Consider the following 15554-nt stretch of genomic DNA (forward strand, 5'->3'; position numbering starts at 1 on the left):
AGTAGTGGTTATGGTGGTAGATTTGACAGTGGTAGCAGAGTTGTAATAGTGGTGGTGGTCATAGTTGTAGTGGTGATGATGGTTGTTCTAGTGGTAGCAGTGATAGCAGTGGTGATGGTAGTAGGGCTAGTTGTAACAATGGAGGTGATAGTGGTGGGATGGTGGTAGTAGCAGTCATGTGGTGTGGTAGTGGCAGCTTTGACAGTGGTGATGGCTGTAGTGGGTTTAATTATAGGGGTCATGGTGATAGTACTCCTAATGGTAATCATGGTTGTGTTAATTGTGGAATTATTGGAATTGCAGTGATGGCAGAGCAGCTGATAATGAATGTAGCAAATGTGGTAGTAATAAAGAAGATTGAAAAGGTAATGGTGGTGGTGACTGTGATGGTAGAAAAGGTAATGATGGTAACGGTGGTGGTAATGGAGGTAGTGGTTGTTAGAAATTGGGTTTCTAGTTGGCAGAGATATGCATACTGTCCAAGCGGAGCCCACAGTCCTAGTCAGTCACAACAACCTAAATTATCCTGTGCATGTGCTTACCCTCCGGTAGCATGGACTAGAGCAGGCAGGCTTAACTTAGAAGGCAATGTGTAAAGTATTTGTGCAATAACTCATACAGTAACACAACAAAAACACCACAAAAATCATACTCCACAACAGTTTAGGAAAATAGATATTATTTATTCGAATAAAACAAGACAAAAATGACAAACTCCAATAAGCACAAGTCAAGATATCACTTTTAATAGGTTTAAGTAAGTCTTAGTATGAATCAATGGATGTATCTCTTCAGTACGAAGTACCTGGGATGTGTCAAAAATGAGACGCTGTGAGCCACAAAGGAGGTGAGACATTGGAAAATAAAGCAATGCATCTATTTTACCGGTGCGGTGGCGGTGATGCATCGATTCTGTCCTCGCAGGTAAGATGATGCATTGATTTCCAGGCAAGCAGCCTTGGTTCCTTACTGCAGTGCAGGGTTTGATGACAAATGATGCCCAGGGACGATGCCTAGAAAATCCAAATGCGCTATGATGATGAAACTGTAGACGTTGCGTCAGTTTTACAGCCGGAGCACAGACACTGCGTCAAGTCTGCTGGTGTTGCGTCAATGTTCCCTATGTAGTGGATTTTGTCTCTTAGGTGAAGTCTTTGATGGCCCTGAGACTTCTCAACAGGAGGCAAACTGACAAGCCCTTGAAGATCACTTGTGAGGGGGAAGGCAAAGACCTTCCAGCAGAGTCGGGGAGCACCAGGCAGTGGAGCAGGGCAACCAGCGAAGAGCAGTCCTTCCAGAAAAGCAGTTCATATGAATCCTTTGGGCAGCACTTCAGTCCTTCTGACAGAGTCCAGTTGTAGGTCCAGAAGTGTCTGATTTTAGGGGGGTCACAGACCCAGTACATCTACCCAAATGTGCCTCTGAAGCTGAAGAACCTTTAAAGAGTGTTTTTGAAGTGCACCAGTTCCCCTTTCAAACCAGTCCTTTATGCCAGGAGATCTGTGGTCACCACTAGGTAGTTATAGTTAGGACCTAGTTTCTGAAAAAAAAAGCATTTTTTTGTTTTGTTAATAACTTGGAAGACGTTTGATGAATCTTCACAAAATATTCCAACAATGTACGATACTCACTGCAAACACTGTCTGCTAAGTTTGGGTGGGGTCCCAAAACACTTTTTCCCCATGCATTTTTCCATAGGGATTTTGAACAGGAATAGCAGCTGAACCATTAGACGGATTTACACCAAATTTGGCAGAAAGGTAGCTCGTAGTCCAGAAACTGACCTTTTTGTTATTTGGTGTAAATCCATTGAGTAGTTAAGAAATTAAAAATAACAAATGTATATATATATATATATACATATATATATATAGGGATGCTCCGCAAACCCATCTGACCTCGTGCTGAGATCTTATTGCCTGTCAACACTTCAAAAAGGAAGTGTTCACAGCCATTTCAGGACTTGGCTTCAGCCGAGTCCCAGAAAAAAAATAGATTAAGTAAGAGAAAAGGAATCAGGATAGGGACACCCTGATACCTTAGCTCTGGTGCTTGGGCCCCAGAGGTACCTCCCAGACTAAGAAAGCATTTTTTAAAATTTGAGCAGAGAGTCGCAGTTGATCCACGGACCCGTCTAAAATCAAAAAATCAAGAGTGGGCTCCTGCGCTTGTTTTGTAACCAGCCCATATGTGAGCCAGGTCCCGGGGGCATGTAAAAAATAAGGAAGGAACACACAGAGCTACCCTCCTAGGACTTACTGAACCCATTGTAACTGCCACCTCAGTGGGGCTCTTATTACATTGAGTGCAAGGGGCTGAGCAGCCCCCTGTATCCTGGGGAAAACCACCTCCCCGGGATAAATGCTTTCATTGAAATAAGAGGCGTTCCTTGCAGACGCCCTGTGCCCTGGGGGTCACCACACTCCCCCAGGGCCAACTATGAATAATATGCAGGAGGCCGCATGCCCCCCCTGGCGTCCATGGAGACCGCCACCTCTACAGGGCCAAACATAGAATGAAATGCGGAAGGCTAACCGGCCCCCCGATGCAGCTCCAGGGGCCACACCACCACCTTCCTGGGGCAAACATAGAATGAAATGCAGAAGGGTGCAGCCAGTGATGAATTTAAAGAGGATAGGGTGTCGGCTGCGGACACATGGCACTAGGGACCACCGTCTCCGTGGGGCAATTTTTAATGCTGGGGGTGGGCCATCCAGCTCTCCTTCTGGAGCCAATAAAGGCCATGGGGACCACCACCCTCCAGGAACGGCTCCTGCTATGTTCGTTGGTGCCCACTACTGAGACATAGCTGTTTGCTCTGACTTGGTGCGAGCTTTGACAGTTGCCGCAAAGTCAGAGCAAGCACTCAGGTTCCAGCAAGTGTGAGCTCAGCACTAATAAGCCCTGCCCCCTTCATGGCCACACCCCATCCTCACACAGTCCAAAAAATTCACAAGTTGGCAGATCTGAAGCAATAATGATGTCATGTCCCCGTGGTAACAGTAGCAGTGATGGCTGTACATTTTACATGTTGGAGACATCTTTAATTACTAATGGGTAGAAAGTCACAGCACTTGTGCTCAGTGCCTTGTGGCAGACAATAAAAGATTTCCATGGACAAAGCCAGAGTTCCTGTAAGTCTCTTGTTGTGGCAGTGAAAAGCTGTGATGCAGCTAAAGAAAGCAGTGACTCCGTAAATAGTGATATTACTTTAGCCTCAGTGAGGAATGTAGGGCAAAATCTTGGTTTGCACAGGCTCCACATTATACAATAATCTCATTCTGGAGGCACAAGATGATGCTTCTCTAAAAAAAACTGTGTAGTCTAAACAGAAAACACACAATGCCAGTGCTCCAGCTGTGTTAAAAACGTCGTAACACTCCTCAGGGACTGGCCATATGAAGTGCTGGATACTATTATGAATTTCTCCAACATGAAGCTGTTGGAGAAGATGATTTGATGATTTGGAACACAATACATAGCAGTGCCACATATTTAACTTTAAGTAAACCAAAATGCAAAACAAAATCTCTTTTGAAAGCAGTGCAGAATATTTATAGTCCGGGGCCATCTTGTGTTCTGTCTTGTATTTATTTCCCAATGTGAAATGCAACACTGCAATTAAATTTGATCAATTAGCTCTTGCAACAAAATGGCAAAGAAGCACATTAAAAGACAAAGTTGGAGAAGGTGACACCATATGTTAGACCTGGCATCCTTGGTGTGGTCTCCCCTGTCTTTTTCGCCTCTGCTTCCCATGTTTGACTGTGTGCTGGACTCTGTTTTTGCTGTTTTGGGTACCCTTGGCACTTTACCACTGCTGTCCAGTGGTAAAGTGCTAGTGCTCCTGGGTAAATTGTATGTGTAATTGCTTGTCCCTGATTGGCATATTTGATTTACTGGTAAGTCCCTAGTAAAGTGCACTAGAGGTGCCCTGGGCCTGTAAATCAAATGCTACTACTGGGCCGGCAGCACTGGTTGTGCCAACCACATTATTAGCTCTGTAAACATGGCTCAGACCTGCAAATGCAGTGTCTGTGTGTGCAGTCTTGCACTGCCAATTCGAATTGGCAAGTCTACCCACTTGCCAGGCCTAAACCTTCCCTTTTCATACAAGTAGGACACCCCTAAGGTAGGCCCTGGGTAGCGCCATGGGCAGAGTGCAGTGTATGTTAAAGGTGGGACATATACTGGTGTGTTTTACATGTCGTAACAGTGAAATGCTGCTAAACTCAGCTTTCACTGTTGCAAGGCCTACAGGTTAACCCTCATAGGTTAACATGGGGGCTGCCCTTAAATGATATTTAAGGGCGGATTCCCTTTGGGGGCAGATAGAAATGTGGAGTTTGGTGTCTCTGAACTCACAATTTAAAAATACATCTTTTGATAAAGTTGGTTTTTAAACTGTCAGTTTGAAAATGCAACTTTTAGAAAGTGGGCATTTTCTTGCTTAAACCATTCTGTGACTCTGCCTGTTTGTGGTCAACCTGGATTCCCTGTTGCGGTCAGACTGACAGTTGAGCTGGTGTGAATTCCCTCTAGACACTGAGACAAAGGGAGCTGGGGAGTAGCCTGATATTCCTGATGGGCCATCTGAGCTAGAGTGGAGGAAGGAGTGGGCACTTACACCTGAATGGGCTGTGACTGCCCTCACACAATGTCATCTCCAACCCCCTGGTGTCAGCATGAAGCCTGGCCTGGGCAAGGCAGGATCTTGTGTAGAACAGAGACTTCCCTTTCAAGTTTGCCAAATTCAAAGGCAGAAAGGGGTATAAGCATTGGACCCAAAACCCCTGAAAATTGGATTTCTTCAAGGATTTAAGAGGAACCTCTGCGAAGGAGACGAGCTGAAGAGAAGTTCGGCCCCTGCCTGTGAATGTGCTTTGGTGGGCTATCCTGCAGTTGCTGCTTCCGCCTGTGAAAAGGGGACAAAGACTGGACTTTGTTGTTCATTCCTGCTTGAGAAGAATCTCCAAGAGCTGAAGTTGAGTTTGCCTCCTGTTGTTGAAGTCTCAGGGCCATCAAAGATTTTTCTCTACCAGCACCTGGACTCTCTGGTGAGACACCTCCCCTGCCAAGTGGTGCCTCACCCAGTCCCTGGGATCCTGAAAGGTGAAGCTGGTGGAAAGGGCTGAAATCCACACAAACACTGCAGTGCAGGGAACTTTTCAAAGCACCATCAGCAACACGGCTGATGAACAATGCTCCAACAGCTTTGTGGCTAAAATCAATGGTCCACCTGCATTGCGGCTTGAAGATTGACACATTGCGGCTGGAGAAACGATGCGCAACACCTGCTAGCGTCTGCTGATAATAATGCAAACCTCACGCAGTGCAGTTTCCTGACACTGTGCGACTGGATTTCTGAAGAAATATCGCTTGTCATGAAAAATCGACGCAAAGCCTGCACTGACCCGAGGTGCCCATCCGAAAATCAACGCATCGCTCTCTTGTGAGGGAGAAAAACAACGCATCGCCGACCCGACCGAAGAAGGAAACGCCACACAGCCTTGCTTGCGAGTAAGGAATCAACGCATCGCTGACTGTTCCGATGCACGTTCGCTGTGCACCTTTATTTTGGAAACAAACAAGGTACTTTTGTGTAATAACAGAATTCCCTCTGTTTTCTTCAGATTGAGACTCTTATAATTTTTAAAATTCATATCTTGACTTGTGTATGTACGATTTTTGTCATTTTGGTCGTGTGTGATTTAGATAAATATTACCTATTTTTCTAAACTGGTGCAGTGTCCATTTTGTAGTGTTTTCACTGTGTTACAGTGTGTGTTGATACAAATACTTGACACATTGCTTCTGGGGTTAAGCCTTTCTGCTTGTGCCAAGCTACCAAGGGGGTGAGTGAGGGTTACCCAGATGTTTCCTTTACCCTGACTAGAGTGAGGGTCCCTGCTTGGACAGAGTGCAAACTGACTGCCAACCTGAGACCCCATTTCCAACACCATGTCTAATTCATTTGCAAGTGCATGGCTAAATACCATTTATCAGGAAGCATTTAAGGAAAACTACATAACAATATATAAATGTTTCCTCTACCATAACCACTACTACCACATTACTACAATGATTACCACCCTGCCATTACCTCACCACGATTGTCATCACTACCACCATTACTACAATCACCACCTTTGCCACAACATCAATTAACACCATCACTAGTACCACCATTATTATCATCACCATTTCCAACATCACTACCACTATTACCACTTAAGCCATTACCATCCCTACCATTTCCCTACTACCAACACTATGAACACCTTAGCCACCACTGCAACCACCACCAACATTTCCACTGGTACCTTTTCCATCAGTACCCCATCACCATTTTCACCAGCACCACTATTACCACTACTACCACCAATGTTATTACAGCCACTTTTTCTTCTACTGCCATACTACCATTACCAGTGCAATTACCATTAAAACTACCACTACCACAACCATTTTAATACCATCATTATTATCACCACAACTGCCATTGTTACCGACAGCCCTAAGGTGGTCTTCCCCCAACCTTTTGCCTGCCTCCATCCATTTTTTTGATGTTGTTTTTGCTGGTTTTAGGCCTCTGTGCACTTTACCACTGCTGATCAGTGCTAAAGTGCTTCTGCTCTCTCCTGTAAACATGGTATCATTGGCTCCAACCCAAATGGCATATTTAATTTGCCTATAAGCCCCTAGTAAAGTGCACTAGATGTGTCCAGGGCCTATACATTAAATGCTACCAGTGGGCCTGCAGCACTGATGGTGCCACCCACATAAGTAGCCCCTTAACCCCAACTCAGGCCTGTCTTTGCAAGGCCTATGTGTACAGTTTCACTGCCACTTCGATTTGGCATTTAAAACTACTTGCCAAGCCTTAAATCCTCCTTTTATTATATACGTCAATCTAAGGCAGGCCCTAGGTAACCCATAGGGCAAGGTGCTATGTAAGTTAAAGGCAGGATATGTACTTGTAAGTTTTACAAGTCCTGGTAGTGAAAAACACCCAAAGTTGTTTTTCACAGTTGTGAATGTTAGAAAATGAGTCTCTAGTTGGCAGTCAGTGTACACCCTGTCCAAGTAGGGACCCTCACTCTAGTTAGGGCAAGGGAGTCACACATCTGATAACCCCTGTTCACCCCCTTGCACAAGCAGTCAGGCTTTTCTCAGAAGCAATGTGTAAAGTATTTGTACAACTACACACAATAACACAGTGAAAACGCCACAAAAGGACACCACACCAGTTTAGAAAAATAGTCAATGTTTATCTAAATCAAACAAGACCAAAACGACAAAAATCCACCATACACAAAAAGAGATCCATAGAAATCAATGGACGTGTTGTTTTAACACAAAGGGGGTCATTATGTGTTTGGCGGGTAGAAAAGGTTGTCCGCCAAACTCCTGCAGTCAGGTTAATGCCAGTGTGGTCCCCTTCTCACAGGCCCCATTATGAGTTTCCCGCTGGCCCAGCGGGAAACAGCCCACAACTTTGACACCGGCTCATAACTGTGCTGGCAGCAATGCTGTGGTGCATAGGGTGCACTAGCACCCGTCACACTTTTCACTGTCTGCAAGGCAGACAGTGAAAAGCTCAATGGGGTGGGCCATGGGGGTGCCAGCACTGTCCATGCCAAGTGCATGGACAGTGCAAGGGCCCCTTGCACCCTGTCTCCGTCAGCCTTTCCATGACAGGGCTAGCGCCATGTAATCCGGCAGAGAAAGGACTCGTAATCCATAGGGCAGCGCTACTTGCAGTGCTGCCCTAGCGCATTAGGACCGCCAGCACCACCAACCCCCTCCAGTAGAGGTAGGAGAAGTGGCGGTGCTGGTGGCTCCACTGTGGCGCACCCACCACAGTCGTAATGTAGCTGTCAGACTGCCACATTGGCTGCGGTCCAACTACCACTGGGCTCTGGTGGTCGGAAGTCCGCCAGGTTCGTAATGAGGCCCAAAGCCCCTTGTGAGCGTCAAAAACAAAGCCACAGGTGAGATGATGCGTCAGAAAAGCAAACAATGGGTTGATTCCCTACTCACAAGTGAGGCCGTGCATTGATTCTTTCCCCGCTCGGTAGGCGATGTGTCGATCTTTTTCCCTCAGGAGAATAAAGCACCGATTTTTGTGTTTGCAGCCTCTGGTCCATGCGGTGATGCTATAGATTTTGACGCCCAGCGATGATGCGTGGAAAATCTGGATGCACAGCAACAATGAATCTGCACTGCACAGGTGCTGCATCAATTTTACAGCCATGAGGCGGGTGCTTCATCTATTTTACAGCTGTGATGCAGAGGCTGCACCAATTTTTCTGCCACTCAGCTCCAGTGCATAGATTTCCACTTTGGGTTCACCAACTCTTCCTTTCAAGGGCCCAGGTACTGGATGTGGCACCACTTGGCAGGTAAGGGGTCTCACCAAGAGAGCCGAGGTGCTGGCAGATGAAGTCTTTGATGGTCCTGAGACTTTAGAACAGGAAGCAAGCTCAGTCCAAGCCCTTGGAGAAACTTCACAAGCAGCATGTCAGAAAGCAAAGTCCAGTCCTTTCACTCCCAAGGCAGAAGCAGCAGCAGCAGGTCAGCATAACACAGCAACAGCCTTTCTCCTTGGCAGAGGTTCCTCTTGATCCAGAAGTAATCTAAAGTTGTGAGGTCAGCAGTCCAATACTTATACTCATTTCTTTCTTTGAAGTAGGCAAACTTCAAAGAAAGGTCTTTGTAATGCACAGCAACCTGCCTCTTCCTTGCTCTGCCTCAGCCACACTCTAGGGGGTTGGAGACTGTATTGTGTGAGGTAAGACACTGCTCTCTCAAGTACAGGTGCAGCTCCTCCTTCCCACTCTAGCCAGGGAAGACCCATCAGGATATGCAGGACACACCTCAGCTCCCTTTGTGTTACTGTTTGGAGTGAATTCCCAAAACAGCTCATCTGTTAGTCTGACACAAATGTGGATTCAGCAGCCAAGCAGAGGCACAGGATGGTTACGCAAGAAAATGCCTACTTTCTAAAAGTGGCATTTTCAAACTCGCACTCTAAAAAACAACTTTACCAAAAGATGTATTTTTAAATTGTCTTTATCAGCATTCAGTGCTAAACTACACTAAAAAGATATTTAAAGGCAATCTCCATGTTAACCTATGTGAGAGATAAGCCTTGCAATATTGAAAACCTGGATTGACAATATTTCACTACCAGGATATGTAAAACACACCAGTACATGTCCTACCTTTTAAATACACTGCACCTGCCCCTGGGGCAGCCTTGGGCCTACCTTAGGGGTGACTTACATATAGTAAAAAAGAAGGTTTGGGCCTAACAAATGAGTACACTTGCTAGGTCGAACTGGCAGTTCCAAACTGCCCACACGGACACTGCTGTGGCTGATCTGTGACAGGTTTACAGGGCGACTCATGTTAGTGGGACAATCAGTGCTGCAGGCCTACTAGTAACATTTGATTTACAGTTCTTGGGCACCTCTGGTGCACTTTACTAGGGATTTACCAATTAATCAAATATACCATTCATGGATACCCAAACACCAATGCAATTTAGACAGAGCGCATATGCACTTTAGCAGTGGTAAAGTGCCCCGAGTCATAAAGCTTCGAGTCCACGTGGCGGTGTTTTCTTGGATTCCTTTTTCCTTTTTTCCCGCTTCCCTCGGCCCCTGCCGCTGTGTCCCCGTGGCCCCGCCCCCCTCCCTCCACTTCAGATCTCCTTTCCCGCCACTGAGTCCCTGCGGCCCCGCCCCTCTGCTCTCTCATTTGGTGTTCCCCTCCCTCTTCCCTGTTGCCACTCCCTCCCACCTCCCCACATATGGCACCCGCGGCACAGTGAAGAGGGCGACCCTTGACCCTGCTTCAGGCAGGTCGCTACCTACACTGCTGCCTCTGCTCCAAGTGCCCGTGTTTTCTTGGATTCCTTTTTTCCTTTTTTTTCCTGCTCCCCTTGGCTCCCTCCCTCCACCTCAGATCTCCTTTCCCGCCGCTGAGTCCCTGCGTAAGTGGAATGTTGGCTGTAACTGAATTGGGGCATACTAAGTCCACTTGTGCTGTATCGTGCTATTTATTGTGATTGTGATGTAAAACTCAAAAGATATAAATGTATGCTGATTAATTCATTCTTGACAGAGGGATGTCACTGAATGTTTAACTATTTCATAAGAACTAAAATTTCTGTTTACAGTTGGTTATAGTGCAAATACAACGTTGACAGATAACCCTGTTCACTAGCACGGAGGAATTTGGAGGAAGTAGCAATTATATAACTTGACTACAGTGGCATTCAATGCTGTCATTAAGTGTCATCCCTAGAAATGTTTTGTTTATTATTGATTTGATTATGAGTGCATTTTCATGATTATTTGTGGAATTAATAGGTAGACATATATCGAGTAATGCTTCACGGTGGCGCTACCTTTCCAGCCAATGTCTTTGTCCATCTTTGCTGTTTGTGATTCCACATTTCACTTATTATGTTGTATATATGCTACTGAGTTTTTCACAACCAATGTCGTGACAAAGGTGCGGGGTAGCGCTGAAATGCGTTGATGAATCCGCTGTGAGCACAATGAATACATACACTGCTATCACTCTCGGCGTGTAGCAACGTCTTAGATTCTTGCCTTAAAATGCCAAAATTGCATTTAAAGCAACACCCGGCATAACGCTACCTATGGCACTGCAAGCAGTCTGAAGCCCACAGGTAATAAGCTGAGCTGCTAAATATATATATATATATATATATATATATATATATATATATTCCTACTTGCAGTAGCCAATTGGTTGAGGCAATTAGGCTCTAGTGCCCATAGGAAAAGCATTTTTTGTTTTGCCAATACCTGTGGCACCATTTGACAAATCTTCACACAATTTTAAAAACTAGTTTGGCATTCACTTCTTCTTCTCTTTGGAAAGTTTTGAGGTGATTTGTCAAGCAGGGGACGAGAAAAAGGGGGCGGGGTCCCAAAATGCTTTTTCCGAATGCAATTTCCCATAGGGATTTTGAACACGACTACTACCCGAACCATTGGACGGAACTACCCCAAATTTGGCAGAAAGGTAGGTCTTGGTCTAGAAAGAGCCCTTTTTGCTATCTGTTCTAAATTCATGTAATAGTTTTACAGTAATTAAAGGAAAAACAAATTTGTATATATAGAGGCGCAAAGCCTCTGTGAATCCCAGTGATCTCATGCTGAGATCTGATTGGCTGCCAAGACTTCAACTAGAAAGTGTTGCCAAAAAAAGAAAAGAAAAGGAATACCCTGACTCCCTAGCATTGGTGCTGAGGTCCCCCATGGGACCCTGCCTCGGCAAAAAAACATTTTTTTTTTTTTAATTGTTGAAAACCATGGAGGAACCACAATTTTTTTTTTGTTCTTAGAAGACACATGCATGGTTCTTGCTCTTGTTTTTTTTTAAGCCCCCGGGTGCGCAGGTCCAGGGGCATGCCAAATTACAAATTTTAGGAAGGGGGTTCACTCAGGCCCTCTCCATGCACTTAAAAGTTCCCTATGGACCACTACCTTCCTGGGGTTTAAATTGATATAAGATGGGGGCTGAATGGACCCCACTCCTCTGTCTTACAAGAGCTCCGGGGACCACCACCTCCCCAGGGCCCACCACCTCCATGGGGCTTAGTAAACAAATATAAGGGGGGCTGTGCAGGAAAACTGCTCCCACTTGCTGGCAGTTTCAGTCTGCTTCCCAGCCGGCCCTCATGAGTGCAGGGAACAGATAAAAGAATTGCTCCTACATTAAGAGTCTGGGTGTATGGCTTGACCCAAAACTTTCCATGATGTATCAAGCCAATAAAGTCTTCGCCACCTCCTTTGCCCTCTTTAGGCTTCTAAGGAAGGTTTTTACAAACCTACCTTTTGCAGCCAAAAGGATTATTATACAGGCCTTGATTGGTTCACGTCTGGACTAGGGTAATGCTCTGTATATTGGAGCACTGGAATATGTGATAAAAAAGTTGCAGGTAATTCAGAATGTGTCAGCCTGCCTGCTTCTCAATATACCTAGACATGAATCAGTAAAAGCAGGAATTTCTGCTCTCCACTGGCTTCCAGTGACCAAACAGATAAAATTTAAGACACTGTGTCATATTCATAGAACTCTACACAATAGAGGTCGGACATTATTGAGGGCACTGGCCTCCTTCTACTCACGAGTAGGTCGTCTAGGTCCTCTACAGCATTTTTAGCAGTGACCCCTAGAGTGAAGAAGGCCAGATGGGGTGGGAGATCCCTTGCCTATCATGGGGCAAAGTTGTGGAATTCCTTACCACTGAGCCTATGTATGGACAGCCATGAATTAATTTTCTGGAAGGCCCTAAAAGCCTGGCTATTCAAATCATAACCCCCTCTTCTTCAGTTACTGACTACAAGTGTCCAAGCCCGCAGCACTGGGAGTCCTTCTGGTAGCCATGCGCTATATTAATCTATATAACATAACATAACTAACATAACAGGTAGCTGCATATTTAGCAGCTTCCTGTGTGCAGGAGAAATGCTGGTTCCCACAGGAGATGGGGAGCTGGCTGGGACCACGTGGGCATTCACCCTCCCCCCACGGTCCCCATCTAAGCACACTGGGTGCTCTGGGTGGAGCCAGGGCACCCAAGTACAAGTAGCTTGACCTTGGGAATGGTGTCCTTGGGGCTGAAACTGGCCCAGCGAGGGGCTGTGCCCGAGTGGATGGGGTCCGTGGGACCAAAATATATTTAGAAAACATGAGACTGGCTTTACAGCTAAAGCTGTCCCTAGAACAAACCTAGAACACAACTATAGATCTAGTAAGCTTTTCAGTCCTCAGTAAGGGTACAAGTTATTCAATCTGAAAAATCTATAAAAGGTACAAAAAGAGAAAAAAGTGCAGCAATATTTTAGTCATACATCAATCAAAAGAATATGGCTTTGGGGAATCTAAAGTAGTTCAACTCCTTAGGAAAGAAAACAGATTATGAACAGTCCCCAACCTAAACCTTGTTAGTAGGTTCACTCACAATTATTAGGAACTAAAGTTAGTAACAATTCTTAACTATGAGAAGTGTAAGGACTAATAAAGGGCCTTACTGATGGTGTATGCATTTCAGTAGTATCCTCATGATAAAAGCCTTTGCTATAAGAAGGGATTCTTGGCCCACAGTTCGAATTTCTTCTCAGATTTCCCAGGGGTTCAGAAATAGATCAGGTCTACACAGGCCAGTGCAAACATAATATTTATCCCACTGAATTTTGTGATAAGTATCCAAGCTCATACAGTCAAATATCACATGTGAATTCAGCTGCATGGTCGAGGTGACCCACACAACAACCCACAAGAGATTTGCTAGCTTAATGACATCCTCAAGATAGCACAAGCCAGTTTCTTGTGACATTAGAAATAGAATATGCTATGTGGCACACCCCAAAAGTTCAACCACATTTATTGTCCTGTAAATGTGGTGACAACAAGAGTTCATATGAACAAATGGTAATGCACTAAATTCCTCTTCCCCCTATGGATCCGCTCACCCCTCGTACTGGGCTTCAGGTGCGTAAAGGAGACCTATGCACAGGGAGAAATATGAGTGGATAGAAGCAGAGATGGAGACTCACTCAGCCGGTAATTGGTTGAAGGAACTATGCTAGAATAGCAGGATCCAGAGACTGACACAGCTTCTTGTATCATTGTTGATGAATAGTGACTTTCCTGCCATGAGGTATGGAGCAGCATAACCAACAAAGTATGATAACCATAACCTTTGGATATATCACAATCATTTAGTATTTAATTTACCTCGTGCGGAGTGCAGTTGAACTGTGACCATCCTCAAGGCATTCCAAGAATTCTGCTTAAGACATGAAGTTGTATATAGAGAGACTACAAAATGGTATGAAAAGCCTGCAGAATGGGAAATAGGCCTCACGAGCACATGGTAGGAATCAAACTACAAGAGAGTAGAGTCTGAGGAGGAAGGAATGACAGGACAGAAGGCTGAGTGTTAGCTGTAGAATAACAAAAAAGAATGCGTAACTGTTGTCAGACTCCTGCTTATGCACATAGTAGGTCTTTATGCCAACTCTGCCCCTTCTGACCCAGACTTGTAGCTTGCATTAGCTGACCTTAGTAACACCCAGAATCAAATGTATAAGAAACAGTAGAAATACAACTATGCCCAACATGTACTTCAAAAGATCAACAAGCAAAACAAGGAGATTTGAGCATCTCACCTCAATGTTCAAAAACCTCCATTGGCTCTCTCTCTCAAAGCCAGAATCAATTTTAAGATTACCTGTATTACAAACAAGAGCCTTTGTCTTAATACATTTGACTACTTGCTGTCTAGAATCGACAGATCTGGAGTTAACAAGGGTTTCTTGAATGTCTCAGACCCTCAGCTCAGAAACAAAATGATTTAACTCTGGGAAAACTGCAACTTCTCTGAAGCTGTAACAACAATCTGAACTTGCTTACAGTATGCAGTCATATTGAATACTCCTTCCTATTGTTCCAACAAAACTTAAAACATTCCTTTTGAACTCTGTTAAAATCTGGATCAAAGGGTATTTGGGAAGACAGGGGCTGTTGGGTGCCAACTGTACCACTCCAGCCTTTTGCCACTGGTGACCTAGGCACCCTATTCTCCTAGCCCCCAAAATAGGAACCAAGTATTCCTTTTTAGCACTTCTTTGTCTGAATAGTGAGGCAGAGTAGCCCAAAGCTACTCATTGGAGGTGTTGGGGTCTTGAGGTTCAGACGTATGCAATACATTTTTCTTTTCTTTTCTTTTTTTTTTTAGCAAACCACATATCGGAGTGCTTATTTTTTTGTTAACAGTTTCCCCGCTCTATGTGTGAGGCACCTATGTCTCAAGTAACACAAATGAGTTGGAAGCTGAAGCCAGCGTGGCCAGGCTCGCTCCTGCCCGCACAGCACCTCTTTCTGCTGGTGCAACAGATGCTGTTGTGGGCAGGTGTAACAGTGAATCCTGCTCTCTGTCTTCCCGTGACATGTCATTGAGAGCAGGAGGCATCGTGTAAGTGCCCAGGCACGCTCATGATTGGGTGACCTCTCCAGTGTTAAAGACAATTCATACATGTCCGTGGGCTCGCCATGCAGATGCCAAAAATACTCGGGAATCGACCAATGAGGAGCACAAGTTGCTCTCCTGTTGTTCCTTTTTGGGCTGCTCTCCCAAGGTCTGGCCCTCTCAAGCAGAATGATCAATTAAACCAATGTATGCAGTATCGATTATCTCAGCCAGTGGCTTCGGCCACCCACTAGGCATGTGCTGCATAAGTGGGCCAGTGTGTCAGGATCAGTAAGATAGAACTCGCCAAAGAAGGATACTCAGACATGCAGGATTTAAGCTCTCATTCAAGAGGTTGAAACTGGCATAAATGTTAAACAGAATCCTGGGGATTAGCCTAATGGACACTTCTCAGTTGTGTACTATATAAGCTCAGAGTAGGCAATGGGTAAGAGGCTGCATAATCTCCCAGTTATTTTGGCTCCTTGAATACCATACAGTTCACCACTCAGCATTCTGTAAACTCACCTCTGTA

General features: G+C 45.1%; 1 long non-coding RNA gene across 1 annotated transcript in view; it reads right to left on the reverse strand.

Annotated features, from left to right (window-relative positions):
• Window positions 1-720: 720 nt before the first annotated feature.
• Window positions 721-15554, reverse strand: part of LOC138257652 (uncharacterized) — a 1190164-nt gene continuing 1175330 nt past the window's right edge. Inside the window, exon 6 of the long non-coding RNA XR_011198404.1 lies at window positions 721-1540. This is a non-coding gene — a long non-coding RNA (uncharacterized lncRNA). The remainder of the gene's footprint in view (window positions 1541-15554) is intronic.

Source organism: Pleurodeles waltl, chromosome 1_1, assembly GCF_031143425.1.
Source record: "Pleurodeles waltl isolate 20211129_DDA chromosome 1_1, aPleWal1.hap1.20221129, whole genome shotgun sequence".
NCBI classification, from domain to species: Eukaryota; Metazoa; Chordata; class Amphibia; order Caudata; family Salamandridae; genus Pleurodeles; species Pleurodeles waltl.